Genomic DNA, 25,390 nt, shown 5'->3' on the forward strand with positions numbered 1-25,390 from the left:
TTTCCTTGCTTTGCCTTTTGCCATGCCTTTGCCTTGCCTTGCCTTTTGCGTCGCCTTGCCTTGCCTTTTGCCTTGCCTTTTGCCTTTGCCTTGCCTTGCCTTTTGCCTCGCCTTGCCTTGCATTTTGCCTTGCCTTTTGCCTTGCCTTGCCTTGCCTTTTGCCTTGCATTTTCGCTTTTCTTGCCTTGGCTTGCCTTTTGCCTTGCCTTTTGCCTTGCCTTGCCTTGCCTTGCCTTTTGCCTTGCCTTTTGCCCTCACTTGCCTTGCCTTGCCTCTTGCGTTGCCTTTTGCCTTGCCTTTTGCCCTGCCTTGCCTTGCCTTTCCTTTTGCCTTGCCTTTTGCCTTGCCTTGCCATGCCTTTTGCCTTGCCTTTTGCCTTGCCTTTTGCCTTGCCTTGCCTTGCCTTTTGCCTTTTGCCTTGCCTTTTGCCTTTCTTTGCCTTGCCTTGCCTTTGCCTTGTCTTTTGCATTGCCTTGCCTTTGCCTTGCCTTGCCTTTCCTTGCCTTTTGTCTTGCCATTTGTCTTACCTTTCCTTGCCTTGTCTTTTTCCTTTCCTTGCCTTGTCTTTTGCCTTGCCTTTTGCCTAGGCTTGCCTTGCCTTGCCTTTTACCTTGCCTTTTGCCTTGCCTTGCCTTGCCTTGCCTTTTGCCTTGCCTTTTGCCTTGCCTTGCCTTGCCTTGCCTTTTGTCTTGCCTTTTGCCTTGCCTTGCCTTGCCATTTGCCTTGCCTTTTGCCTTGCCTTGCCTTGCCTTGCCTTTAGCCTTGCCTTTTTCCTTGCCTTGCCTTGCCTTTTGCCTTGCCTTTTGCCTTGTCTTTTGCCTTGCCTTGCCTTTCCTTTTGCCTTGCCTTTTGCCTTGCCTTGCCTTGCCTTGCCTTTTGCCTTGCCTTGCCTTGCATTGCCTTGCCTTGCCTTTTGGCTTGTCTTTTGCCTTGCGTTGACTTTTGCCTTGCCTCGCCTTGCCTTTTGCCTTGTGTTTTGCCTTGCCTTGCCTTGCCTTTTGCTTTGCCTTTTCCTTTGCCTTGCCTTGCCTTTTGCCTTGTCTTTTGCCTATTCTTGCCGTGCCTTGCCTTTTGCCTTGCCTTTTGCCTTGCCTTGCCTTGCCTTTTGCCTTGCCTTGCCTTGCCTTTTGCCTTGCCTTTTGCCTTGCCTTGCCTTGCCTTGCCATTTGCCTTGCCTTTTGCCTTGCCTTGGCTTGCCTTGCCTTTTGTCTTGCCTTGCATTTTGCCTTTCCTTGCTTTGCCTTTTGCCATGCCTTTGCCTTGCCTTGCCTTTTGCCTCGCCTTGCCTTGCCTTTTGCCTTGCCTTTTGCCTTGCCTTGCCTTGCCTTGCCTTTTGTCTTGCCTTTTGCCTTGCCTTGCCTTGCCATGCCTCTTGCCTTGCCTTTTGCCTTGCCTTGGCTTGCCTTGCCTTTTGTCTTGCCTTGCATTTTGCCTTTCCTTGCTTTGCCTTTTGCCATGCCTTTGCCTTGCCTTGCCTTTTGCGTCGCCTTGCCTTGCCTTTTGCCTTGCCTTTTGCCTTTGCCTTGCCTTGCCTTTTGCCTCGCCTTGCCTTGCATTTTGCCTTGCCTTTTGCCTTGCCTTGCCTTGCCTTCCCTTTTGCCTTGCTTTTTGCCTTGCCTTGCCTTGCCTTTTGCCTTGCCTTTTGCCTTGCCTTGCCTTGCCTTGCCTTTTGCTTTGCCTTGCCTTGCCTTTTGCCTTGCCTTTTGCATTGCCTTGCCTTGCCTTGCCTTTTGCCTTGCCTTGCCTTGCCTTTTGCCTTGCCTTGCCTTCCCTTTTGCCTTGCCTTTTGCCTTGCCTTTCCTTGCCTTGCCTTGCCTTGCCTTTTGCCTTGCCTTTTGCCTTGCCTTGCCTTGCCTTTTGACTTGACTTGCCTTGGCTTTTGCCTTGCCTTTTGCCTTGCCTTTTGCCTTGCCTTGCCTTGCCTTGCCTTTTGCCTTGCCTTTTGCCTTGCCTTGCTTTGCCTTGCCTTTTGCCTTGCCTTTTGCCTTGCCTTTTGCCTTGACTTGCCTTGCCTTTTGCCTTGCAATTTCCCTTGTCTTGCCTTGGCTTGCCTTTTGCCTTGCCTTTTGCCTTGCCTTGCCTTGCCTTGCCTTTTGCCTTTCCTTTTGCCCTGCCTTGCCTTGCGTTGCCTCTTGCCTTGCCTTTTGCCTTGCCTTTTGCCCGGCCTTGCCTTGCCTTGCCTTTTGTCTTGCCTTTTGCCTTGCCTTGCCTTGCCTTGCCTTTTGCCTTGCCTTTTGTCTTGCCTTGCCTTGCCTTGCCTTTAGCCTTGCCTTTTTCCTTGCCTTGCCTTGCCTTTTGCCTTGCCGTTTGCCTTGTCTTTTGCCTTGCCTTTCCTTGCCTTTTGCCTTGCCTTTCCTTGCCTTTTGCCTTGCCTTTTGCCTTGCCTTGCCTTGCCTTGCCTTTTGCCTTGCCTTGCCTTGCATTGCCTTGCCTTGCCTTTTGCCTTGCCTTTTGTCTTGCCTTGCCTTTTGCCTTGCCTCGTCTTGCCTTTTGCCTTGCCTTTTGACTTGCCTTGCCTTGCCTTTTGCTTTGCATCTTCCCTTGCCTTGCCTTGCCTTTTGCCTTGTCTTTTGCCTTGCCTTGCCTTGCCTTGCCTTGCCTTTTGCCTTGTCTTGCCTCGCCTTGCCTTTTGCCTTGCCTTTTGCCTATTCTTGCCCTGCCTTGCCTTTTGCCTTGCCTTTTGCCTTGCCTTGCGTTGCCTTTTGCCTTGCCTTTTGCCTTGCCTTGCCTTGCCTTGCCTTTTGCCTTGCCTTTTGCCTTGCCTTGCCTTTCCTTGCCTTTTGCTTGCCTTGCATTTTGCCTTGTCTTGCCTTGCCTTTTGCCTTGCCTTTGCCTTGCCTTTCCTTTTGCCTTGTCTTTTGCATTGCCTTGCCTTTTGCCTTGCCTTGCCTTTCCTTGTCTTTTGCCTTGCCATTTGTCTTACCTTGCCTTGCCTTGCGTTTTGCCTTTCCTTTTGCCTTGTCTTTTGCCTTGCCTTGCCTTGCCTTGTCTTTTGCCTTGCCTTTTGCCTTGCCTTGCCTTGCCTTGTCTTTTACCTCGCCTTGCCTTGCCTTGTCTTTTACCTTGCCTTGCCTTGTCTTTTGCCTTGCCTTTTGCCCTGCCTTGCATTGGCTTGCCTTTTGCCTTGCCTTTTGCCTTGCCCTGCTTTGCCTTGCCTTTTGCCTTGTATTTTGCCTTGCCTTGCCTTGCCTTTTGCCTTGCCTTTTGCCTTGCCTTGCCTTGCCTTGCCTTTTGCCTTGCCTTTTGCCTTGCCTTGCCTTGCCTTGCCTTTTGCCTTGCCTGTTTCCTGTCCTTGCCTTGCCTTGCCTTTTGCCTTGCCTTGCCTTGCCTTGCCTTGCCTTTTGCCTTGCCTTTTGCCTTGCATTGCCTTGGTTTTGCCTTGCATTGCCTTGCCTTTTGCCTTGCCTTTTGCCTTGCCTTGCCTTGCCATGCCTTGCCTTGCCTTGCCTTTTGCCTTGTATTTTCCCTTGTCTTGCCTTGCCTTGCCTTTTGCCTTGCCTTTTGCCCTGCCTTGCCTTGCCTTGCCATGCCTCTTGCCTTGCCTTTTGCCTTGCCTTTTGCCTTGCCTTGCCTTGCCTTTTGCCTTGCCTTACCTTGCCTTGTGCCTTGCCTTGCATTTTGCCTTGCCTTTTGACTTGACTTGCCTTTTTCCTTGACTTTTGCCTTGCCTTTTGCCTTGCCTTGCCTTGCCTTGCCTTTTGCCTTGCCTTTTGCCTTGCCTTGCCTTGCCTTGCCTTTTGCCTTGCCTTTTGCCTTGCCTTGGCTTGCCTTTTGCCTTGCATTTTCGCTTTTCTTGCCTTGCCTTGCCTTTTGCCTTGCCTTTTGCCCTCACTTGCCTTGCCTTGCCTCTTGCGTTGCCTTTTGCCTTGCCTTTTGCCCTGCCTTGCCTTGCCTTTCCTTTTGCCTTGCCTTTTGCCTTTCCTTGCCATGCCTTTTGCCTTGCCTTTTGCCTTGCTTTGCCTTGCCTTGCCTTTGCCTTGTCTATTGCATTGCCTTGCCTTTGCCTTGTCTTTTGCATTGCCTTGCCTTTGCCTTGCCTTGCCTTGCCTTGCCTTTTGCCTTGCATTTTGCCTTGCCTTTTGCCTTGCCTTGCCTTGCCTTTTGTCTTGCCTTTTGCCTTGCCTTGCCTTGCCATTTGCCTTGCCTTTTGCCTTGCCTTGCCTTGCCTTGCCTTTAGCCTTGCCTTTTTCCTTGCCTTGCCTTGCCTTTTGCCTTGCCTTTTGCCTTGTCTTTTGCCTTGCCTTGCCTTGCCTTTTGCCTTGCCTTTTGTCTTGCCTTGCCTTGCCTTGCCTTTTGCCTTGCCTTGCCTTGCATTGCCTTGCCTTGCCTTTTGGCTTGTCTTTTGCCTTGCGTTGACTTTTGCCTTGCCTCGCCTTGCCTTTTGCCTTGTGTTTTGCCTTGCCTTGCCTTGCCTTTTGCTTTGCCTTTTCCTTTGCCTTGCCTTGCCTTTTGCCTTGTCTTTTGCCTATTCTTGCCGTTCCTTGCCTTTTGCCTTGCCTTTTGCCTTGCCTTGCCTTGCCTTGCCTTGCCTTTTGCCTTGCCTTTTTCCTTGCCTTGCCTTGTCTTTTGCCTTGCCTTTTGCCTTGCCTTGCCTTTCCTTTTGCCTTGCCTTACCTTGCCTTGTGCCTTGCCTTGCCTTGCATTTTGCCTGGCCTTTTGACTTGACTTGCCTTGCCTTTTGCCTTGCCTTTTGCCTTGCCTTGCTTTGCCTTGCCTTTTGCCTTGCCTTTTGCCTTGCCTTTTGCCTTGACTTGCCTTGCCTTTTGCCTTGCAATTTCCCTTGTCTTGCCTTGGCTTGCCTTTTGCCTTGCCTTTTGCCTTGCCTTGCCTTGCCTTGCCTTTTGCCTTTCCTTTTGCCCTGCCTTGCCTTGCGTTGCCTCTTGCCTTGTCTTTTGCCTTGCCTTTTGCCCGGCCTTGCCTTGCCTTGCCTTTTGTCTGCCTTTTGCCTTGCCTTGCCTTGCCTTGCCTTTTGCCTTGCCTTTTGTCTTGCCTTGCCTTGCCTTGCCTTTAGCCTTGCCTTTTTCCTTGCCTTGCCTTGCCTTTTGCCTTGCCGTTTGCCTTGTCTTTTGCCTTGCCTTTCCTTGCCTTTTGCCTTGCCTTTCCTTGCCTTTTGCCTTGCCTTTTGCCTTGCCTTGCCTTGCCTTGCCTTTTGCCTTGCCTTGCCTTGCATTGCCTTGCCTTGCCTTTTGCTTTGCCTTTTGTCTTGCCTTGCCTTTTGCCTTGCCTCTTCTTGCCTTTTGCCTTGCCTTTTGACTTGCCTTGCCTTGCCTTTTGCTTTGCATTTTCCCTTGCCTTGCCTTGCCTTTTGCCTTGTCTTTTGCCTTGCCTTGCCTTGCCTTGCCTTTTGCCTTGTCTTGCCTCGCCTTGCCTTTTGCCTTGCCTTTTGGCCTATTCTTGCCCTGCCTTGCCTTTTGCCTTGCCTTTTGCCTTGCCTTGCGTTGCCTTTTGCCTTGCCTTTTGCCTTGCCTTGCCTTGCCTTGCCTTTTGCCTTGCTTTTTGCCTTGCCTTGCCTTTCCTTGCCTTTTGCCTTGCCTTGCATTTTGCCTTGTCTTGCCTTGCCTTTTGCCTTGCCTTTGCCTTGCCTTTCCTTTTGCCTTGTCCATTGCCTTGCCTTTTGCCTTGCTTTGCCTTTCCTTGTCTTCTGCCTTGCCATTTGTCTTACCTTGCCTTGCCTTGCGTTTTGCCTTTCCTTTTGTCTTGTCTTTTGCCTTGCCTTGACTTGCCTTGTCTTTTGCCTTGCCTTTTGCCTTGCCTTGCCTTGCCTTGTCTTTTACCTTGCCTTGCCTTGTCTTTTGCCTTGCCTTTTGCCCTGCCTTGCATTGGCTTGCCTTGTGCCTTGCCTTTTGCCTTGCCCTGCTTTGCCTTGCCTTTTGCCTTGTATTTTGCCTTGCCTTGCCTTGCCTTTTGCCTTGCCTTTTGCCTTGCCTTGCCTTGCCTTGCCTTTTGGCCTGCCTTTTGCCTTGCCTTGCCTTGCCTTGCCTTTTGCCTTGCCTGTTTCCTGTCCTTGCCTTGCCTTGCCTTTTGCCTTGCCTTGCCTTGCCTTGCCTTGCCTTTTGCCTTGCCTTTTGCCTTGCATTGCCTTGTTTTTGCCTTGCATTGCCTTGCCTTTTGCCTTGCCTTTTGCCTTGCCTTGCCTTGCCATGCCTTGCCTTGCCTTGCCTTTTGCCTTGTATTTTCCCTTGTCTTGCCTTGCCTTGCCTTTTGCCTTGCCTTTTGCTCTGCCTTGCCTTGCCTTGCCTCTTGACTTGCCTTTTGCCTTGCCTTTTGCCTTTCCTTGCCTTCCCTTGCCTTTTGCCTTGCCTTTTGCCTTGCCTTGCCATGCCTTTTGCCTTGCTTTTTGCCTTGACTTTTGCCTTGCCTTGCCTTGCCTTTCCTTTTGCCTCGCCTTTTGCCTTGCCTTGCCATGCCTTTTGCCTTGCTTTTTGCCTTGACTTTTGTCTTGCCTTGCCTTGCCTTTCCTTTTGCCTCGCCTTTTGCCTTGCCTTGCCATGCCTTTTGCCTTGCCTTGCCTTGCCTTGCTTTTTGCCTTGCCTTTTGCCTTGCCTTTTGCCTGCCCAGGCTTGCCTTTTGCCTTGCCTTTTGTACTGCCTTGGCTTGCCTTGCCTTTTGCCTTGCCTTTTGCCTTGCCTTGCCTTGCCTTTTGCCTTTCCTTTTGCCTTGCCTTGCATTGCCTTGTCTTTTGTCTTGCCTTGACTTGCTTTTTGCCTTGCCTTGCCTTGCCTTTTGTCTTGCCTTTTGACTTTCCTTTCCTTTCCTTTCCTTTCCTTTCCTTTCCTTTCCTTTCCTTTCCTTTCCTTTCCTTTCCTTTCCTTTCCTTTCCTTTCCTTTCCTTTCCTTTCCTTTCCTTTCCTTTCCTTTCCTTTCCTTTCCTTTCCTTTCCTTTCCTTTCCTTTCCTTTCCTTTCCTTTCCTTTCCTTTCCTTTCCTTTCCTTTCCTTTCCTTTCCTTTCCTTTCCTTTCCTTTCCTTTCCTTTCCTCTCCTCTCCTCTCCTCTCCTCTCCTCTCCTCTCCTCTCCTCTCCTCTCCTCTCCTCTCCTCTCCTCTCCTCTCTTTACCTCTCCTTTCCTCTCCTTTCCTCTCCTTGCCTTTCCTTGCCTTTCCTTGCCTTTCCTTGCCTTTCCTTGCCCTTCCTTGCCTTTCCTTGCCTTTCCTTGCCTTTCCTTGCCTTTCCTTGCCTTTCCTTGCCTTGCCTTGCCTTGCCTTTCCTTGCCTTTCCTTGCCTTTCCGTTCCTTTCCGTTCCTTGCCTTTCCGTTCCTTTCCGTTCCTTGCCTTTCCGTTCCTTGCCTTTCCGTTCCTTGCCTTTCCGTTCCTTGCCTTTCCTTCCGTTCCTTGCCTTTCCTTGCCTTTCCTTGCCTTTCCTTGCCTTTCCGCGCCTTTCCGCGCTTGCCTCGCCTTGCCTCGCCTTGCCTCGCCTTGCCTCGCCTTGCCTTGCCTTGCCTTGCCTTGCCTTTTCCTGCCTTGACCTGCCTTGCCTTTCCTTGCCTTGCCTTGCCTTGCCTTGCCTTGCCTTGCCTTGCCCTGCCTTGCCTTGCCTTGCCTTGCCTTGCCTTGCCCTGCCTTGCCCTGCCTTGCCTTGCCTTGCCTTGCCTTTTGCGTTGCCTTTTTCCTTGCCTTGCCTTGCCTTGCCTTTTGCCTTGCCATTTGCCTTGCCTTGCCTTGCCTTTTGCCTTGCCTTTTGTCTTGCCTTTTGCCTTGCCTTGCCTTGTCTTGCCTTTTGCCTTGTCTTTTGCATTGCCTTGCCTTGCCTTGTCTTCTGCCTTGCCTTTTGCCTTGCCGTGCCTTGCATTGCCTTTTGCCCTGCCTTTTGCCTTGCCTTGCCTTGCCTTGCCTTTTGCCTTGCCTTGCCTTGCCTTGCCTTGCCTTTTGCCTTGTCTTGCCTTGCCTTTTGCCTTGCCTTTTGCATTGCCATGCCTTGCCTTGCCTCTTGCCTTGCCTTTTGCCTTGCCTTGCCTTGGCTTGCCTTTTGGCTTGTCTTGCCTTGCCTTGCCTTTTGCATTGTCTTTGCCTTGCCTGCCTTTTGCCTTGCCTTTTGCCTTGCGTTGCCTTTTGCTTTGCCTTGCCTTTTGTCTTGCCTTTTGCCTTGCCATTTGCCTTACCTTTCCTTGCCTTGCCTTTTGCCTTGCCTTTCGCCTTGTCCTGCCTTGCCTTGTCTTTTGCCTTGTCTTTTGCCTTGCCTTGCCTTGTCTTTTGCCTTGCCTTTTGCCATGCCTTGCCTTGCTTTGCCTTTTGCCTTGCCTTTTGCCTTGCCTTTTGCCTTGCCTTTTGCCTTGCCTTTTGCCTTGAGTTGCCTTGCCTTTTGCCTTGTCTTTTGCCTTGTCTTGCCTTGCCTCGCCTTTTGCCTTGCCTTTTGCCTTGTATTTTGCCTTGGCTTGCCTTGTCTTGCCTTTTGCCTTGCCTTTTGCCTTGCCTTGCCTTGCCTTGCCTTTTGCCTTGCCTTTTGTCTTGCATTTTGCCCTGCCTTGCCTTCACTTGCCTTTCGCATTGCCTTTTGCCTTGCCTTTTGCCTTGCCTTTTGCCTTGCCTTTTTCCTTGCCTTGCCTTGCCTTGCCTTTTGCCTTGTCTTTTGCCTTGCCTTGCCTTGCCTTGCCTTTTGCCTTGCCTTTTGCCTTGCCTTGTTCCTTGCCTTGCCTTGCCTTTTGCCGTGCCTTTTGCCTTGCCTTGGCTTTTGCCTTGCCTTTTGCATTGCCTTTTGCCTTGACTTGACTTGCCTTTTGCCTTGACTTACCTTGCCTTTTGCCTTGTCTTTTTCCTTGCCTTTCCTTGCCTTGCCTTTTGCCTGGCCTTTTGCCTTGCCTTTTGCCTTGCCTTGCCTTGTCTTTTGCCGTGCATTTTGCCTTGCCTAGCCTTTTGCCTTGCCTTTTGCCTTGCCTTTTGCTTTGAGTTGCCTTGCCTTTTGCCTTGTCTTTTGCCTTGTCTTGCCTTGCCTTGCCTTTTGCCTTGCCTTTTGCCTTGTATTTTGCCTTGCCTTGCCTTGTCTTGCCTTTTGCCTTGCCTTTTGCCTTGCCTTGCCTTGCCTTGCCTTTTGCCTTGCCTTTTGCCTTGCATTTTGCCCTGCCTTGCCTTCACTTGCCTTTCGCATTGCCTTTTGCCTTGCCTTTTACCTTGCCTTTTGTCTTGCATTTTGCCTTTCCTTTCCTTGCCTTGTCTTTTGCCTTGTCTTTTGCCTTGCCTTGCCTTGCCTTGACTTTTGCCTTGCCTTTTGCCTTGCCTTGCCTTTTGCCTTGCCTTGCCTTGCCTTTTGCCTTGCCTTACCTTGCATTTTACCTTGCCCTTTGCCTTGCCTTTTGCCTTGCTTTGCCTTTTGCCTTGCCTTTTGCCTTGCCTTTTGCCTTACCTTTCCTTGCCTTTTTTTTGCCTTGCCTTTCGCCTTGTCCTGCCTTGCCTTGTCTTTTGCCTTGTCTTTTGCCTTGCCTTGCCTTGTCTTTTGCCTTGCCTTGCCTTGTCTTTTGCCTTGCCTTTTGCCATGCCTTGCCTTGCTTTGCCTTTTGCCTTGCCTTTTGCCTTGCCTTGCCTTGCCTTGCCTTTTGCCTTGCCTTTTGACTTGCCTTGCCTTGCCTTGCCTTTTGCCTTGCCTTTTGCCTTGCCTTGCCTTTTGCCTTGCCTTGCCTTGCCTTGCCTTTTGCCTTGCCTTACCTTGCATTTTACCTTGCCTTTTGCCTTGCCTTTTGCCTTGCCTTGCCTTTTGCCTCGCCTTTCCTTGCCTTTTGCCTTGCCTTTTACCTTGCCTTGCCTTGCTTTGCTTTTTGCCTCGCTTTTTGCCTCGCCTTGCCTTGCCTTGCCTTTTGCCTTGCCTTTTGCCTTGCCTTGCCTTGCCTTTTGCCTTGCCTTTTGCCTTGCCTTGCCTTGCCTTGCCTTCTGCTTTGCCTTGCCTTGCCTTTTGCCTTGCCTTTTGCATTGCCTTGCCTTGCCTTGCCTTTTGCCTTGCCTTGCCTTCCCTTTTGCCTTGCCTTTTTCCTTGCCTTTTGCATTGCCTTGCCTTGCCTTGCCTTTTGCCTTGCCTTGCCTTCCCTTTTGCCTTGCCTTTTGCCTTGCCTTGCCTTGCCTTGCCTTGCCTTTTGCCTTGCCTTGCCTTGCCTTTTGCCTTGCCTTGCCTTGCCTTTTGCCTTGCCTTACCTTGCCTTGTGCCTTGCCTTGCCTTGCATTTTACCTTGCCTTTTGACTTGACTTGCCTTGCCTTTTGCCTTGACTTTTGCCTTGCCTTTTGCCTTGCCTTGCCTTGCCTTGCCTTTTGCCTCGCCTTGCCTTGCCTTGCCTTTTGCCTTGCATTTTGCCTTGCCTTGCCTTGCCTTTTGCCTTGCCTTTTGCCTTGCCTTGCCTTTTGCCTTGCCTTTTGCTTTGCCTTGCCTTGCGTTTTGCCTTGCCTTTTGCATTGCCTTGCCTTGCCTTTTGCCTTGCCTTGCCTTCCCTTTTGCCTTGCCTTTTGCCTTGCCTTGCCTTGCCTTGCCTTTTGCCTTGCCTTTTGCCTTGCCTTTTGCCTTGCCTTGCCTTGCCTTTTGCCTTGCCTTTTGACTTGACTTGCCTTGCCTTTTGCCTTGACTTTTGCCTTGCCTTTTGCCTTGCTTTGCCTTGCCTTGCCTTTTGCCTTGCCTTTTGACTTGACTTGCCTTGCCTTTTGCCTTGACTTTTGCCTTGCCTTTTGCCTTGCTTTGCCTTGCCTTGCCTTTTGCCTTGCCTTTTGCCTTGACTTGCCTTGCCTTTTGCCTTGTCTTTTGCCTTGCCTTTCCTTGCCTTGCCTTTTGCCTGGCCTTTTGCCTTGCTTTTTGCCTTGCCGTGCCTTGTCTTTTACCGTGCATTTTGCCTTGCCTAGCCTTTTGCCATGCCTTTTGCCTTGCCTTTTGCCTTGAGTTGCCTTGCCTTTTGCCTTGTCTTTTGCCTTGTCTTGCCTTGCCTTGCCTTGACTTGCCTTTTGCCTTGCCTTTTGCCTTGCCTTGCCTTGCCTTGCCTTTTGCCTTGACTTTTGCCTTGCATTTTGCCCTGCCTTGCCTTCACTTGCCTTTCGCATTGCCTTTTGCCTTGCCTTTTGCCTTGCCTTTTGCCTTGCCTTTTCTTTTGCCTTGCCTTGCCTTTTGCCTTGCCTTTTGCCTTGCCTTTTGCCTTGCCTTTTGCCTTGCCTTTTGCCTTGCCTTTCCTTTTGCCTCGCCTTGCCTCGCCTTTTGCCTTGCCTTTTGCCTTGTATTTTGCCTTGCCTTGCCTTGTCTTGCCTTTTGCCTTGACTTGCCTTGCCTTTTGCCTTTTCTTTTGCCTTGCCTTGCCTTTTGCCTTGCCTTTTGCCTTGCCTTTTGCCTTGCCTTGCATTGCCTTTTGCCTTGTCTTGCCTTGCCTCGCCTTTTGCCTTGCCTTTTGCCTTGTATTTTGCCTTGCCTTGCCTTGTCTTGCCTTTTGCCTTGTATTTTGCCTTGCCTTGCCTTGTCTTGCCTTTTGCCTTGCCTTTTGCCTTGCCTTGCCTTGCCTTGCCTTTTGCCTTGCCTTTTGCCTTGCCTTTTGCCTTGCCTTGCTTTGCCTTGCCTTTTGCCTTGCCTTGCCTTGCCTTTTGCCTTGCCTTTTGCCTTGCCTTGCATTGCCTTTTGCCGTGCCTTTTGCCTTGCCTTGCCTTGCCTTGCCTTTTGCCTTGCCTTTTGCCTTGCCTTTTGCCTTGCCTTGCTTTGCCTTGCCTTTTGCCTTGCCTTGCCTTGCCTTTTGCCTTGCCTTTTGCCTTGCCTTGCTTTGCCTTGCCTTCAGCTTTGTCATGCCTTGCCTTTTGCCTTGCCTTTTGACTTGACTTGCCTTGCCATTTGCCTTGACTTTTGCCTTGCCTTTTGCCTTTTGCCTTGCCTTGCCTTGCCTTTTGCCTCGCCTTGCCTTGCCTTGCCTTTTGCCTTGCCTTTTGCCTTGCCTTGCCTTGCCTTTTGCCTTGCCTTTTGCCTTGCCTTGCTTTGCCTTGCCTTCTGCTTTGTCATGCCTTGCCTTTTGCCTTGCCTTTTGCATTGCCTTGCCTTGCCTTGCCTTTTGCCTTGCCTTGCCTTCCCTTTTGCCTTGCCATTTGCCTTGCCCTTTGCATTGCCTTGCCTTGCCTTGCCTTTTGCCTTGCCTTGCCTTTTGCCTTGCCTTGCCTTCCCTTTTGCCTTGCCTTTTGCCTTGCCTTGCCTTGCCTTGCCTTGCCTTTTGCCTTGCCTTGCCTTGCCTTTTGCCTTGCCTTGCCTTGCCTTTTGCCCTGCCTTACCTTGCCTTGTGCCTTGCCTTGCCTTGCATTTTACCTTGCCTTTTGACTTGACTTGCCTTGCCTTTTGCCTTGACTTTTGCCTTGCCTTTTGCCTTTTGCCTTGCCTTGCCTTGCCTTTTGCCTCGCCTTGCCTTGCCTTGCCTTTTGCCTTGCCTTTTGCCTTGCCTTGCCTTGCCTTTTGCCTTGCCTTTTGCCTTGCCTTGCCTTGCCTTGCCTTTTGCTTTGCCTTGCCTTGCCTTTTGCCTTGCCTTTTGCATTGCCTTGCCTTGCCTTTTGCCTTGCCTTGCCTTCCCTTTTGCTTTGCCTTTTGCCTTGCCTTTTGCCTTGCCTTGCCTTGCCTTTTGCCTTGCCTTTTGCCTTGCCTTGCCTTGCCTTTTGCCTTGCCTTTTGCCTTGCCTTGCCTTGCCTTGCCTTCTGCTTTGCCTTTCCTTGCCTTTTGCCTTGCCTTTTGCATTGCCTTGCCTTGCCTTGCCTTTTGCCTTGCCTTGCCTTCCCTTTTGCCTTGCCTTTTGCCTTACCTTTCCTTGCCTTGCCTTTTGCCTTGCCTTTCGCCTTGTCCTGCCTTGCCTTGTCTTTTGCCTTGTCTTTTGCCTTGCCTTGCCTTGTCTTTTGCCTTGCCTTTTGCCATGCTTTGCCTTGCTTTGCCTTGTCTTTTGCCTTGCCTTTTGCCATGCCTTGCCTTGCTTTGCCTTTTGCCTTGCCTTTTGCCTTGCCTTGCCTTGCCTTTTGCCTTAACTTGTGCGTTGCCTTGCCTTGTCTTTTGCCTTGCCTTTTGCCATGCCTTGCCTTGCCTTGCCTTTTGCCTTGCCTTTTGCCTTGCCTTTTGCCTTGACTTGCCTTGCCTTTTGCCTTGTCTTTTGCCTTGCCTTGCCTTGCCTTGCCTTTTGCCTTGCCTTTTGCCTTGCCTTTTGCCTTGCCTTGCATTGCCTTTTGCCTTGTCTTGCCTTGCCTCGCCTTTTGCCTTGCCTTTTGCCTTGTATTTTGCCTTGCCTTGCCTTGTCTTGCCTTTTGCCTTGCCTTTTGCCTTGCCTTGCCTTGCCTTGCCTTTTGCCTTGCCTTTTGTCTTGCATTTTGCCCTGCCTTGCCTTCACTTGCCTTTCGCATTGCCTTTTGCCTTGCCTTTTGACTTGCCTTTTGCCTTGCCTTTTTCCTTGCCTTGCCTTGCCTTGCCTTTTGGCTTGTCTTTTGCCTTGCCTTGCCTTGCCTTGCCTTTTGCCTTGCCTTTTGCCTTGCCTTGCCTTTTGCCTTGCCTTTTGCCTTGCCTTGCCTTTTGCCTTGCCTTGCCTTGCCTTGCCTTTTGCCTTGCCTTACCTTGCATTTTACCTTGCCTTTTGCCTTGCCTTTTGCCTTGCCTTTCCTTTTGCCTCGCCTTGCCTTGCCTTTTGCCTTGCCTTTTGCCTTGCCTTGCCTTGCCTTGCTTTTTGCCTCGCCTTGCCTTGCCTTGTCTTTTGCCGTGCCTTTTGCCTTGCCTTGCCTTGCCTTTTGCCTTGCCTTTTGCCTTGCCTTGCCTTGCCTTGCCTTCTGCTTTGCCTTGCCTTGCCTTTTGCCTTATGTTTTGCATTGCCTTGCCTTGCCTTGCCTTTTGCCTTGCCTTGCCTTCCCTTTTGCCTTGCCTTTTGCCTTGCCTTTTGCATTGCCTTGCCTTGCCTTGCCTTTTGCCTTGCCTTGCCTTCCCTTTTGCCTTGCCTTTTGCCTTACCTTTCCTTGCCTTGCCTTTTGCCTTGCCTTTCGCCTTGTCTTTTACCTTGCCTTGTCTTTTGCCTTGTCTTTTGCCTTGCCTTGCCTTGTCTTTTGCCTTGCCTTTTGCCATGCCTTGCCTTGCTTTGCCTTTTGCCTTGCCTTTTGCCTTGCCTTGCCTTGCCTTTTGCCTTAACTTTTGCGTTGCCTTGCCTTTTCTTTTGCCGTGCCTTTTGCCTTGCCTTGCCTTTTGCCTTGCCTTTTGCCTTGCCTTTTGCCTTGACTTGCCTTGCGTTTTGCCTTGTCTTTTGCCTTGCCTTGCCTTGCATTGCCTTTTGCCCTGCCTTTTGCCTTGCCTTGCCTTTTGCCTTGCCTTTTGCATTGCCTTTTGCCTTGACTTGCCTTGCCTTTTGCCTTGTCTTTTGCCTTGCCTTGCCTTGCCTTGCCTTTTGCCTGGCCTTTTGCCTTGCTTTTTGCCTTGCCGTGCCTTGTCTTTTGCCGTGCATTTTGCCTTGCCCAGCCTTTTGCCATGCCTTTTGCCTTGCCTTTTGCCTTGAGTTGCCTTGACTTTTGCCTTGTCTTTTGCCTTGTCTTGCCTTGCCTTGCCTTGACTTGCCTTTTGCCTTGCCTTTTGCCTTGCCTTGCCTTTTGCCTTGCCTTTTGCCTTGCATTTTGCCCTGCCTTGCCTTCACTTGCCTTTCGCATTGCCTTTTGCCTTGCCTTTTGCCTTGCCTTTTGCCTTGCCTTTTTCCTTGCCTTGCCTTGCCTTGCCTTTTGCCTTGCCTTTTGCCTTGCCTTGCCTTGCCTTGCCTTTTGCCTTGCCTTTTGCCTTGCCTTGCCTTTTGCCTTGCCTTGCCTTGCCTTGCCTTTTGCCTTGCCTTACCTTGCATTTTACCTTGCCTTTTGCCTTACCTTTTGCCTTGCCTTGCCTTTTGCCTCGCCTTTCCTTGCCTTTTGCCTTGCCTTTTGCCTTGCCTTGCCTTGCTTTGCTTTTTGCCTCGCTTTTTGCCTCGCCTTGCCTTGCCTTGCCTTTTGCCTTGCCTTTTGCCTTGCCTTGCCTTGCCTTTTGCCTTGCATTTTTCCTTGTCTTGCCTTGTCTTGCCTTTTGCGTTGTCAATTGCCTTGCCTTGCCTTGCCTTGCCTTTTGCCTTGCCTTTTGCCCTGCCTTGCCTTGCCTTGCCTCTTGCCTTGCCTTTTGCCTTGTCTTTTGCCTTGCCTTTCCTTCCTTTGCCTTTTGCCTTGCCTTTTGCCTTGCCTTGCGTTGCCTTTCCTTTTGCCTTGCCATTTGCCTTACCTTTCCTTGCCTTGCCTTTCGCCTTGCCTTTCGCCTTGTCCTGCCTTGCCTTGTCTTTTGCCTTGACTTTTGCCTTGCCTTGCCTTGTCTTTTGCCTTACCTTTTGCCATGCCTTGCCTTGCTTTGCCTTTTGCCTTACCTTTTGCCTTGCCTTGCCTTGCCTTGCCTTTTGCCTTAACTTTTGCGTTGCCTTGCCTTTTCTTTTGCCTTGCCTTTTGCCTTGACTTGCCTTGCCTTTTGCCTTGCCTTGTGCCTTGCCTTGCCTTGCCTTTTGCCGTGCCTTTTGCCTTGCCTTGCCTTTTGCCTTGCCTTTTGCATTGCCTTTTGCCTTGACTTGCCTTGCCTTTTGCCTTGTCTTTTGCCTTGCCTTGCCTTGCCTTGCCTTTTGCCTGGCCTTTTGCCTTGCCTTTTGCCTTGCCTTGCCTTGTCTTTTGCCGTGCATTTTGCCTTGCCTAGCCTTTTGCCTTGCCTTTTGCCTTGCCTTTTGCCTTGAGTTGCCTTGCCTTTTGCCTTGTCTTTTGCCTTGTCTTGCCTTGCCTCGCATTTTGCCTTGCCTTTTGCCTTGTATTTTGCCTTGCCTTGCCTTGTCTTGCCTTTTGCCTTGCCTTTTGCCTTGCCTTGCCTTGCCTTGCCTTTTGCCTTGCCTTTTGCATTGCCTTTTGCCTTGCCTTGCTTTGCCTTGCCTTTTGCCTTGCCTTTTGCCTTGCCTTGCTTTGCCTTGCCTTTTGCCTTGCCTTGCCTTGCCTTTTGCCTTGCCTTTTGCCTTGCCTTTTGCCTTGCCTTGCATTGCCTTTTGCCGTGCCTTTTGCCTTGCCTTGCCTTGCCTTGCCTTTTGCCTTGCCTTTTGCCTTGCCTTTTGCCTTGCCTTGCTTTGCCTTGCCTTTTGCCTTGCCTTGCCTTGCCTTTTGCCATGCCTTGCCTTGCCTTGCCTTTTGCCTTGCCTTTTGCCTTGCCTTTTGCCTTGACTTGCCTTGCCTTTTGCCTTTTCTTTTGCCTTGCCTTGCCTTTTGCCTTGCCTTTTGCCTTGCCTTTTGCCTTGCCTTGCATTGCCTTTTGCCTTGTCTTGCCTTGCCTCGCCTTTTGCCTTGCCTTTTGCCTTGTATTTTGCCTTGCCTTGCCTTGTCTTGCCTTTTGCCTTGTATTTTGCCTTGCCTTGCCTTGTCTTGCCTTTTGCCTTGCCTTTTGCCTTGCCTTGCCTTGCCTTGCCTTTTGCCTTGCCTTTTGCCTTGCCTTTTGCCTTGCCTTGCTTTGCCTTGCCTTTTGCCTTGCCTTGCCTTGCCTTTTGCCTTGCCTTTTGCCTTGCCTTGCATTGCCTTTTGCCGTGCCTTTTGCCTTGCCTTGCCTTGCCTTGCCTTTTGCCTTGCCTTTTGCCTTGCCTTTTGCCTTGCCTTGCTTTGCCTTGCCTTTTGCCTTGCCTTGCCTTGCCTTTTGCCTTGCCTTTTGCCTTGCCTTGCTTTGCCTTGCCTTCAGCTTTGTCATGCCTTGCCTTTTGCCTTGCCTTTTGACTTGACTTGCCTTGCCATTTGCCTTGACTTTTGCCTTGCGTTTTGCCTTTTGCCTTGCCTTGCCTTGCCTTTTGCCTCGCCTTGCCTTGCCTTGCCTTTTGCCTTGCCTTTTGCCTTGCCTTGCCTTGCCTTTTGCCTTGCCTTTTGCCTTGCCTTGCTTTGCCTTGCCTTCTGCTTTGTCATGCCTTGCCTTTTGCCTTGCCTTTTGCATTGCCTTGCCTTGCCTTGCCTTTTGCCTTGCCTTGCCTTCCCTTTTGCCTTGCCATTTGCCTTGCCCTTTGCCTTGCCTTGCCTTCCCTTTTGCCTTGCCTTTTGCCTTGCCCTTTGCATTGCCTTGCCTTGCCTTGCCTTTTGCCTTGCCTTGCCTTTTGCCTTGCCTTGCCTTCCCTTTTGCCTTGCCTTTTGCCTTGCCTTGCCTTGCCTTGCCTTGCCTTTTGCCTTGCCTTGCCTTGCCTTTTGCCTTGCCTTGCCTTGCCTTTTGCCCTGCCTTACCTTGCCTTGTGCCTTGCCTTGCCTTGCATTTTACCTTGCCTTTTGACTTGACTTGCCTTGCCTTTTGCCTTGACTTTTGCCTTGCCTTTTGCCTTTTGCCTTGCCTTGCCTTGCCTTTTGCCTCGCCTTGCCTTGCCTTGCCTTTTGCCTTGCCTTTTGCCTTGCCTTGCCTTGCCTTTTGCCTTGCCTTTTGCCTTGCCTTGCCTTGCCTTGCCTTTTGCTTTGCCTTGCCTTGCCTTTTGCCTTGCCTTTTGCATTGCCTTGCCTTGCCTTTTGCCTTGCCTTGCCTTCCCTTTTGCTTTGCCTTTTGCCTTGCCTTTTGCCTTGCCTTGCCTTTTGCCTTGCCTTTTGCCTTGCCTTGCCTTGCCTTTTGCCTTGCCTTTTGCCTTGCCTTGCCTTGCCTTGCCTTCTGCTTTGCCTTTCCTTGCCTTTTGCCTTGCCTTTTGCATTGCCTTGCCTTGCCTTGCCTTTTGCCTTGCCTTGCCTTCCCTTTTGCCTTGCCTTTTGCCTTACCTTTCCTTGCCTTGCCTTTTGCCTTGCCTTTCGCCTTGTCCTGCCTTGCCTTGTCTTTTGCCTTGTCTTTTGCCTTGCCTTGCCTTGTCTTTTGCCTTGCCTTTTGCCATGCTTTGCCTTGCTTTGCCTTGTCTTTTGCCTTGCCTTTTGCCATGCCTTGCCTTGCTTTGCCTTTTGCCTTGCCTTTTGCCTTGCCTTGCCTTGCCTTTTGCCTTAACTTTTGCGTTGCCTTGCCTTGTCTTTTGCCTTGCCTTTTGCCATGCCTTGCCTTGCCTTGCCTTTTGCCTTGCCTTTTGCCTTGCCTTTTGCCTTGACTTGCCTTGCCTTTTGCCTTGTCTTTTGCCTTGCCTTGCCTTGCCTTGCCTTTTGCCTTGCCTTTTGCCTTGCCTTTTGCCTTGCCTTGCATTGCCTTTTGCCTTGTCTTGCCTTGCCTCGCCTTTTGCCTTGCCTTTTGCCTTGTATTTTGCCTTGCCTTGCCTTGTCTTGCCTTTTGCCTTGCCTTTTGCCTTGCCTTGCCTTGCCTTGCCTTTTGCCTTGCCTTTTGTCTTGCATTTTGCCCTGCCTTGCCTTCACTTGCCTTTCGCATTGCCTTTTGCCTTGCCTTTTGCCTTGCCTTTTGCCTTGCCTTTTTCCTTGCCTTGCCTTGCCTTGCCTTTTGGCTTGTCTTTTGCCTTGCCTTGCCTTGCCTTGCCTTTTGCCTTGCCTTTTGCCTTGCCTTGCCTTTTGCCTTGCCTTTTGCCTTGCCTTGCCTTTTGCCTTGCCTTGCCTTGCCTTGCCTTTTGCCTTGCCTTACCTTGCATTTTACCTTGCCTTTTGCCTTGCCTTTTGCCTTGCCTTTCCTTTTGCCTCACCTTGCCTTGCCTTTTGCCTTGCCTTTTGCCTTGCCTTGCCTTGCCTTGCTTTTTGCCTCGCCTTGCCTTGCCTTGTCTTTTGCCTTGCCTTTTGCCTTGCCTTGCCTTGCCTTTTGCCTTGCCTTTTGCCTTGCCTTGCCTTGCCTTGCCTTCTGCTTTGCCTTGCCTTGCCTTTTGCCTTACGTTTTGCATTGCCTTGCCTTGCCTTGCCTTTTGCCTTGCCTTGCCTTCCCTTTTGCCTTGCCTTTTGCCTTGCCTTTTGCATTGCCTTGCCTTGCCTTGCCTTTTGCCTTGCCTTGCCTTCCCTTTTGCCTTGCCTTTTGCCTTACCTTTCCTTGCCTTGCCTTTTGCCTTGCCTTTCGCCTTGTCTTTTACCTTGCCTTGTCTTTTGCCTTGTCTTTTGCCTTGCCTTGCCTTGTCTTTTGCCTTGCCTTTTGCCATGCCTTGCCTTGCTTTGCCTTTTGCCTTGCCTTTTGCCTTGCCTTGCCTTGCCTTTTGCCTTAACTTTTGCGTTGCCTTGCCTTTTCTTTTGCCGTGCCTTTTGCCTTGCCTTGCCTTTTGCCTTGCCTTTTGCCTTGCCTTTTGCCTTGACTTGCCTTGCGTTTTGCCTTGTCTTTTGCCTTGCCTTGCCTTGCATTGCCTTTTGCCCTGCCTTTTGCCTTGCCTTGCCTTTTGCCTTGCCTTTTGCATTGCCTTTTGCCTTGACTTGCCTTGCCTTTTGCCTTGTCTTTTGCCTTGCCTTGCCTTGCCTTGCCTTTTGCCTGGCCTTTTGCCTTGCTTTTTGCCTTGCCGTGCCTTGTCTTTTGCCGTGCATTTTGCCTTGCCCAGCCTTTTGCCATGCCTTTTGCCTTGCCTTTTGCCTTGAGTTGCCTTGACTTTTGCCTTGTCTTTTGCCTTGTCTTGCCTTGCCTTGCCTTGACTTGCCTTTTGCCTTGCCTTTTGCCTTGCCTTGCCTTGCCTTTTGCCTTGCCTTTTGCCTTGCATTTTGCCCTGCCTTGCCTTCACTTGCCTTTCGCATTGCCTTTTGCCTTGCCTTTTGCCTTGCCTTTTGCCTTGCCTTTTTCCTTGCCTTGCCTTGCCTTGCCTTTTGCCTTGCCTTTTGCCTTGCCTTGCCTTGCCTTGCCTTTTGCCTTGCCTTTTGCTTTGCCTTGCCTTTTGCCTTGCCTTGCCTTGCCTTGCCTTTTGCCTTGCCTTACCTTGCATTTTACCTTGCCTTTTGCCTTACCTTTTGCCTTGCCTTGCCTTTTGCCTCGCCTTTCCTTGCCTTTTGCCTTGCCTTTTGCCTTGCCTTGCCTTGCTTTGCTTTTTGCCTCGCTTTTTGCCTCGCCTTGCCTTGCCTTGCCTTTTGCCTTGCCTTTTGCCTTGCCTTGCCTTGCCTTTTGCCTTGCATTTTTCCTTGTCTTGCCTTGTCTTGCCTTTTGCGTTGTCAATTGCCTTGCCTTGCCTTGCCTTGCCTTTTGCCTTGCCTTTTGCCCTGCCTTGCCTTGCCTTGTCTCTTGCCTTGCCTTTTGCCTTGTCTTTTGCCTTGCCTTTCCTTCCTTTGCCTTTTGCCTTGCCTTTTGCCTTGCCTTGCGTTGCCTTTCCTTTTGCCTTGCCATTTGCCTTACCTTTCCTTGCCTTGCCTTTCGCCTTGCCTTTCGCCTTGTCCTGCCTTGCCTTGTCTTTTGCCTTGACTTTTGCCTTGCCTTGCCTTGTCTTTTGCCTTACCTTTTGCCATGCCTTGCCTTGCTTTGCCTTTTGCCTTACCTTTTGCCTTGCCTTGCCTTGCCTTGCCTTTTGCCTTAACTTTTGCGTTGCCTTGCCTTTTCTTTTGCCTTGCCTTTTGCCTTGACTTGCCTTGCCTTTTGCCTTGCCTTGTGCCTTGCCTTGCCTTGCCTTTTGCCGTGCCTTTTGCCTTGCCTTGCCTTTTGCCTTGCCTTTTGCATTGCCTTTTGCCTTGACTTGCCTTGCCTTTTGCCTTGTCTTTTGCCTTGCCTTGCCTTGCCTTGCCTTTTGCCTGGCCTTTTGCCTTGCCTTTTGCCTTGCCTTGCCTTGTCTTTTGCCGTGCATTTTGCCTTGCCTAGCCTTTTGCCTTGCCTTTTGCCTTGCCTTTTGCCTTGAGTTGCCTTGCCTTTTGCCTTGTCTTTTGCCTTGTCTTGCCTTGCCTCGCATTTTGCCTTGCCTTTTGCCTTGTATTTTGCCTTGCCTTGCCTTGTCTTGCCTTTTGCCTTGCCTTTTGCCTTGCCTTGCCTTGCCTTTTGCCTTGCCTTTTGCATTGCCTTTTGCCTTGCCTTGCTTTGCCTTGCCTTTTGCCTTGCCTTTTGCCTTGCCTTGCTTTGCCTTGCCTTTTGCCTTGCCTTGCCTTGCCTTTTGCCTTGCCTTTTGCCTTGCCTTTTGCCTTGCCTTGCATTGCCTTTTGCCGTGCCTTTTGCCTTGCCTTGCCTTGCCTTGCCTTTTGCCTTGCCTTTTGCCTTGCCTTTTTTCTTGCCTTGCTTTGCCTTGCCTTTTGCCTTGCCTTGCTTTGCCTTTTGCCATGCCTTGCCTTGCCTTGCCTTTTGCCTTGCCTTTTGCCTTGCCTTTTGCCTTGACTTGCCTTGCCTTTTGCCTTTTCTTTTGCCTTGCCTTGCCTTGCCTTTTGCCTTGCCTTTTGCCTTGCCTTTTGCCTTGCCTTGCATTGCCTTTTGCCTTGTCTTGCCTTGCCTCGCCTTTTGCCTTGCCTTTTGCCTTGTATTTTGCCTTGCCTTGCCTTGTCTTGCCTTTTGCCTTGTATTTTGCCTTGCCTTGCCTTGTCTTGCCTTTTGCCTTGCCTTTTGCCTTGCCTTGCCTTGCCTTGCCTTTTGCCTTGCCTTTTGCCTTGCCTTTTGCCTTGCCTTGCTTTGCCTTGCCTTTTGCCTTGCCTTGCCTTGCCTTTTGCCTTGCCTTTTGCCTTGCCTTTTGCCTTGCCTTGCATTGCCTTTTGCCGTGCCTTTTGCCTTGCCTTGCCTTGCCTTGCCTTTTGCCTTACCTTTTGCCTTGCCTTTTGCCTTGCCTTGCTTTGCCTTGCCTTTTGCCTTGCCTTGCCTTGCCTTTTGCCTTGCCTTTTGCCTTGCCTTGCTTTGCCTTGCCTTCAGCTTTGTCATGCCTTGCCTTTTGCCTTGCCTTTTGACTTGACTTGCCTTGCCATTTGCCTTGACTTTTGCCTTGCCTTTTGCCTTTTGCCTTGCCTTGCCTTGCCTTTTGCCTCGCCTTGCCTTGCCTTGCCTTTTGCCTTGCCTTTTGCCTTGCCTTGCCTTGCCTTTTGCCTTGCCTTTTGCGTTGCCTTGCCTTGCCTTGCCTTCTGCTTTGTCATGCCTTGCCTTTTGCCTTGCCTTTTGCATTGCCTTGCCTTGCCTTGCCTTTTGCCTTGCCTTGCCTTCCCTTTTGCCTTGCCATTTGCCTTGCCCTTTGCCTTGCCTTGCCTTCCCTTTTGCCTTGCCTTTTGCCTTGCCCTTTGCATTGCCTTGCCTTGCCTTGCCTTTTGCCTTGCCTTTTGCCTTGCCTTTTGCCTTGCCTTGCATTGCCTTTTGCCTTGTCTTGCCTTGCCTCGCCTTTTGCCTTGCCTTTTGCCTTGTATTTTGCCTTGCCTTGCCTTGTCTTGCCTTTTGCCTTGCCTTTTGCCTTGCCTTGCCTTGCCTTGCCTTTTGCCTTGCCTTTTGTCTTGCATTTTGCCCTGCCTTGCCTTCACTTGCCTTTCGCATTGCCTTTTGCCTTGCCTTTTGCCTTGCCTTTTGCCTTGCCTTTTTCCTTGCCTTGCCTTGCCTTGCCTTTTGGCTTGTCTTTTGCCTTGCCTTGCCTTGCCTTGCCTTTTGCCTTGCCTTTTGCCTTGCCTTGCCTTTTGCCTTGCCTTTTGCCTTGCCTTGCCTTTTGCCTTGCCTTGCCTTGCCTTGCCTTTTGCCTTGCCTTACCTTGCATTTTACCTTGCCTTTTGCCTTGCCTTTTGCCTTGCCTTACCTTGCATTTTACCTTGCCTTTTGCCTTGCCTTTTGCCTTGCCTTTCCTTTTGCCTCGCCTTGCCTTGCCTTTTGCCTTGCCTTTTGCCTTGCCTTGCCTTGCCTTGCTTTTTGCCTCGCCTTGCCTTGCCTTGCCTTCTGCTTTGCCTTGCCTTGCCTTTTTCCTTGCCTTTTGCATTGCCTTGCCTTGCCTTGCCTTTTGCCTTGCCTTGCCTTCCCTTTTGCCTTGCCTTTTGCCTTGCCTTTTGCATTGCCTTGCCTTGCCTTGCCTTTTGCCTTGCCTTGCCTTCTCTTTTGCCTTGCCTTTTGCCTTACCTTTCCTTGCCTTGCCTTTTGCCTTGCCTTTCGCCTTGTCCTGCCTTGCCTTGTCTTTTGACTTGTCTTTTGCCTTGCCTTGCCTTGTCTTTTGCCTTGCCTTTTGCCATGCCTTGCCTTGCTTTGCCTTTTGCCTTGCCTTTTGCCTTGCCTTGCCTTGCGTTTTGCCTTAACTTTTGCGTTGCCTTGCCTTTTCTTTTGCCGTGCCTTTTGCCTTGCCTTGCCTTTTGCCTTGCCTTTTGCCTTGCCTTTTGCCTTGACTTGCCTTGCGTTTTGCCTTGTCTTTTGCCTTGCCTTGCCTTGCCTTGCCTTTTGCATTGCCTTTTGCATTGCCTTTTGCCTTGCCTTGCTTTGCCTTGCCTTTTGCCTTGCCTTTTGCCTTGCCTTGCTTTGCCTTGCCTTTTGCCTTGCCTTGCCTTGCCTTTTGCCTTGCCTTTTGCCTTGCCTTTTGCCTTGCCTTGCATTGCCTTTTGCCGTGCCTTTTGCCTTGCCTTGCCTTGCCTTGCCTTTTGCCTTGCCTTTTGCCTTGCCTTTTTTCTTGCCTTGCTTTGCCTTGCCTTTTGCCTTGCCTTGCTTTGCCTTTTGCCATGCCTTGCCTTGCCTTGCCTTTTGCCTTGCCTTTTGCCTTGCCTTTTGCCTTGACTTGCCTTGCCTTTTGCCTTTTCTTTTGCCTTGCCTTGCCTTGCCTTTTGCCTTGCCTTTTGCCTTGCCTTTTGCCTTGCCTTGCATTGCCTTTTGCCTTGTCTTGCCTTGCCTCGCCTTTTGCCTTGCCTTTTGCCTTGTATTTTGCCTTGCCTTGCCTTGTCTTGCCTTTTGCCTTGTATTTTGCCTTGCCTTGCCTTGTCTTGCCTTTTGCCTTGCCTTTTGCCTTGCCTTGCCTTGCCTTGCCTTTTGCCTTGCCTTTTGCCTTGCCTTTTGCCTTGCCTTGCTTTGCCTTGCCTTTTGCCTTGCCTTGCCTTGCCTTTTGCCTTGCCTTTTGCCTTGCCTTTTGCCTTGCCTTGCATTGCCTTTTGCCGTGCCTTTTGCCTTGCCTTGCCTTGCCTTGCCTTTTGCCTTACCTTTTGCCTTGCCTTTTGCCTTGCCTTGCTTTGCCTTGCCTTTTGCCTTGCCTTGCCTTGCCTTTTGCCTTGCCTTTTGCCTTGCCTTGCTTTGCCTTGCCTTCAGCGTTGTCATGCCTTGCCTTTTGCCTTGCCTTTTGACTTGACTTGCCTTGCCATTTGCCTTGACTTTTGCCTTGCCTTTTGCCTTTTGCCTTGCCTTGCCTTGCCTTTTGCCTCGCCTTGCCTTGCCTTGCCTTTTGCCTTGCCTTTTGCCTTGCCTTGCCTTGCCTTTTGCCTTGCCTTTTGCGTTGCCTTGCCTTGCCTTGCCTTCTGCTTTGTCATGCCTTGCCTTTTGCCTTGCCTTTTGCATTGCCTTGCCTTGCCTTGCCTTTTGCCTTGCCTTGCCTTCCCTTTTGCCTTGCCATTTGCCTTGCCCTTTGCCTTGCCTTGCCTTCCCTTTTGCCTTGCCTTTTGCCTTGCCCTTTGCATTGCCTTGCCTTGCCTTGCCTTTTGCCTTGCCTTTTGCCTTGCCTTTTGCCTTGCCTTGCATTGCCTTTTGCCTTGTCTTGCCTTGCCTCGCTTTTGCCTTGCCTTTTGCCTTGTGTTTTGCCTTGCCTTGCCTTGTCTTGCCTTTTGCCTTGCCTTTTGCCTTGCCTTGCCTTGCCTTGCCTTTTGCCTTGCCTTTTGTCTTGCATTTTGCCCTGCCTTGCCTTCACTTGCCTTTCGCATTGCCTTTTGCCTTGCCTTTTGCCTTGCCTTTTGCCTTGCCTTTTTCCTTGCCTTGCCTTGCCTTGCCTTTTGGCTTGTCTTTTGCCTTGCCTTGCCTTGCCTTGCCTTTTGCCTTGCCTTTTGCCTTGCCTTGCCTTTTGCCTTGCCTTTTGCCTTGCCTTGCCTTTTGCCTTGCCTTGCCTTGCCTTGCCTTTTGCCTTGCCTTACCTTGCATTTTACCTTGCCTTTTGCCTTGCCTTTTGCCTTGCCTTACCTTGCATTTTACCTTGCCTTTTGCCTTGCCTTTTGCCTTGCCTTTCCTTTTGCCTCGCCTTGCCTTGCCTTTTGCCTTGCCTTTTGCCTTGCCTTGCCTTGCCTTGCTTTTTGCCTCGCCTTGCCTTGCCTTGCCTTCTGCTTTGCCTTGCCTTGCCTTTTGCCTTGCCTTTTGCATTGCCTTGCCTTGCCTTGCCTTTTGCCTTGCCTTGCCTTCCCTTTTGCCTTGCCTTTTGCCTTGCCTTTTGCATTGCCTTGCCTTGCCTTGCCTTTTGCCTTGCCTTGCCTTCCCTTTTGCCTTGCCTTTTGCCTTACCTTTCCTTGCCTTGCCTTTTGCCTTGCGTTTCGCCTTGTCCTGCCTTGCCTTGTCTTTTGACTTGTCTTTTGCCTTGCCTTGCCTTGTCTTTTGCCTTGCCTTTTGCCATGCCTTGCCTTGCTTTGCCTTTTGCCTTGCCTTTTGCCTTGCCTTGCCTTGCGTTTTGCCTTAACTTTTGCGTTGCCTTGCCTTTTCTTTTGCCGTGCCTTTTGCCTTGCCTTGCCTTTTGCCTTGCCTTTTGCCTTGCCTTTTGCCTTGAC

Source organism: Caloenas nicobarica, chromosome 4, assembly GCF_036013445.1.
Source record: "Caloenas nicobarica isolate bCalNic1 chromosome 4, bCalNic1.hap1, whole genome shotgun sequence".
Classification (NCBI taxonomy): domain Eukaryota; kingdom Metazoa; phylum Chordata; class Aves; order Columbiformes; family Columbidae; genus Caloenas; species Caloenas nicobarica.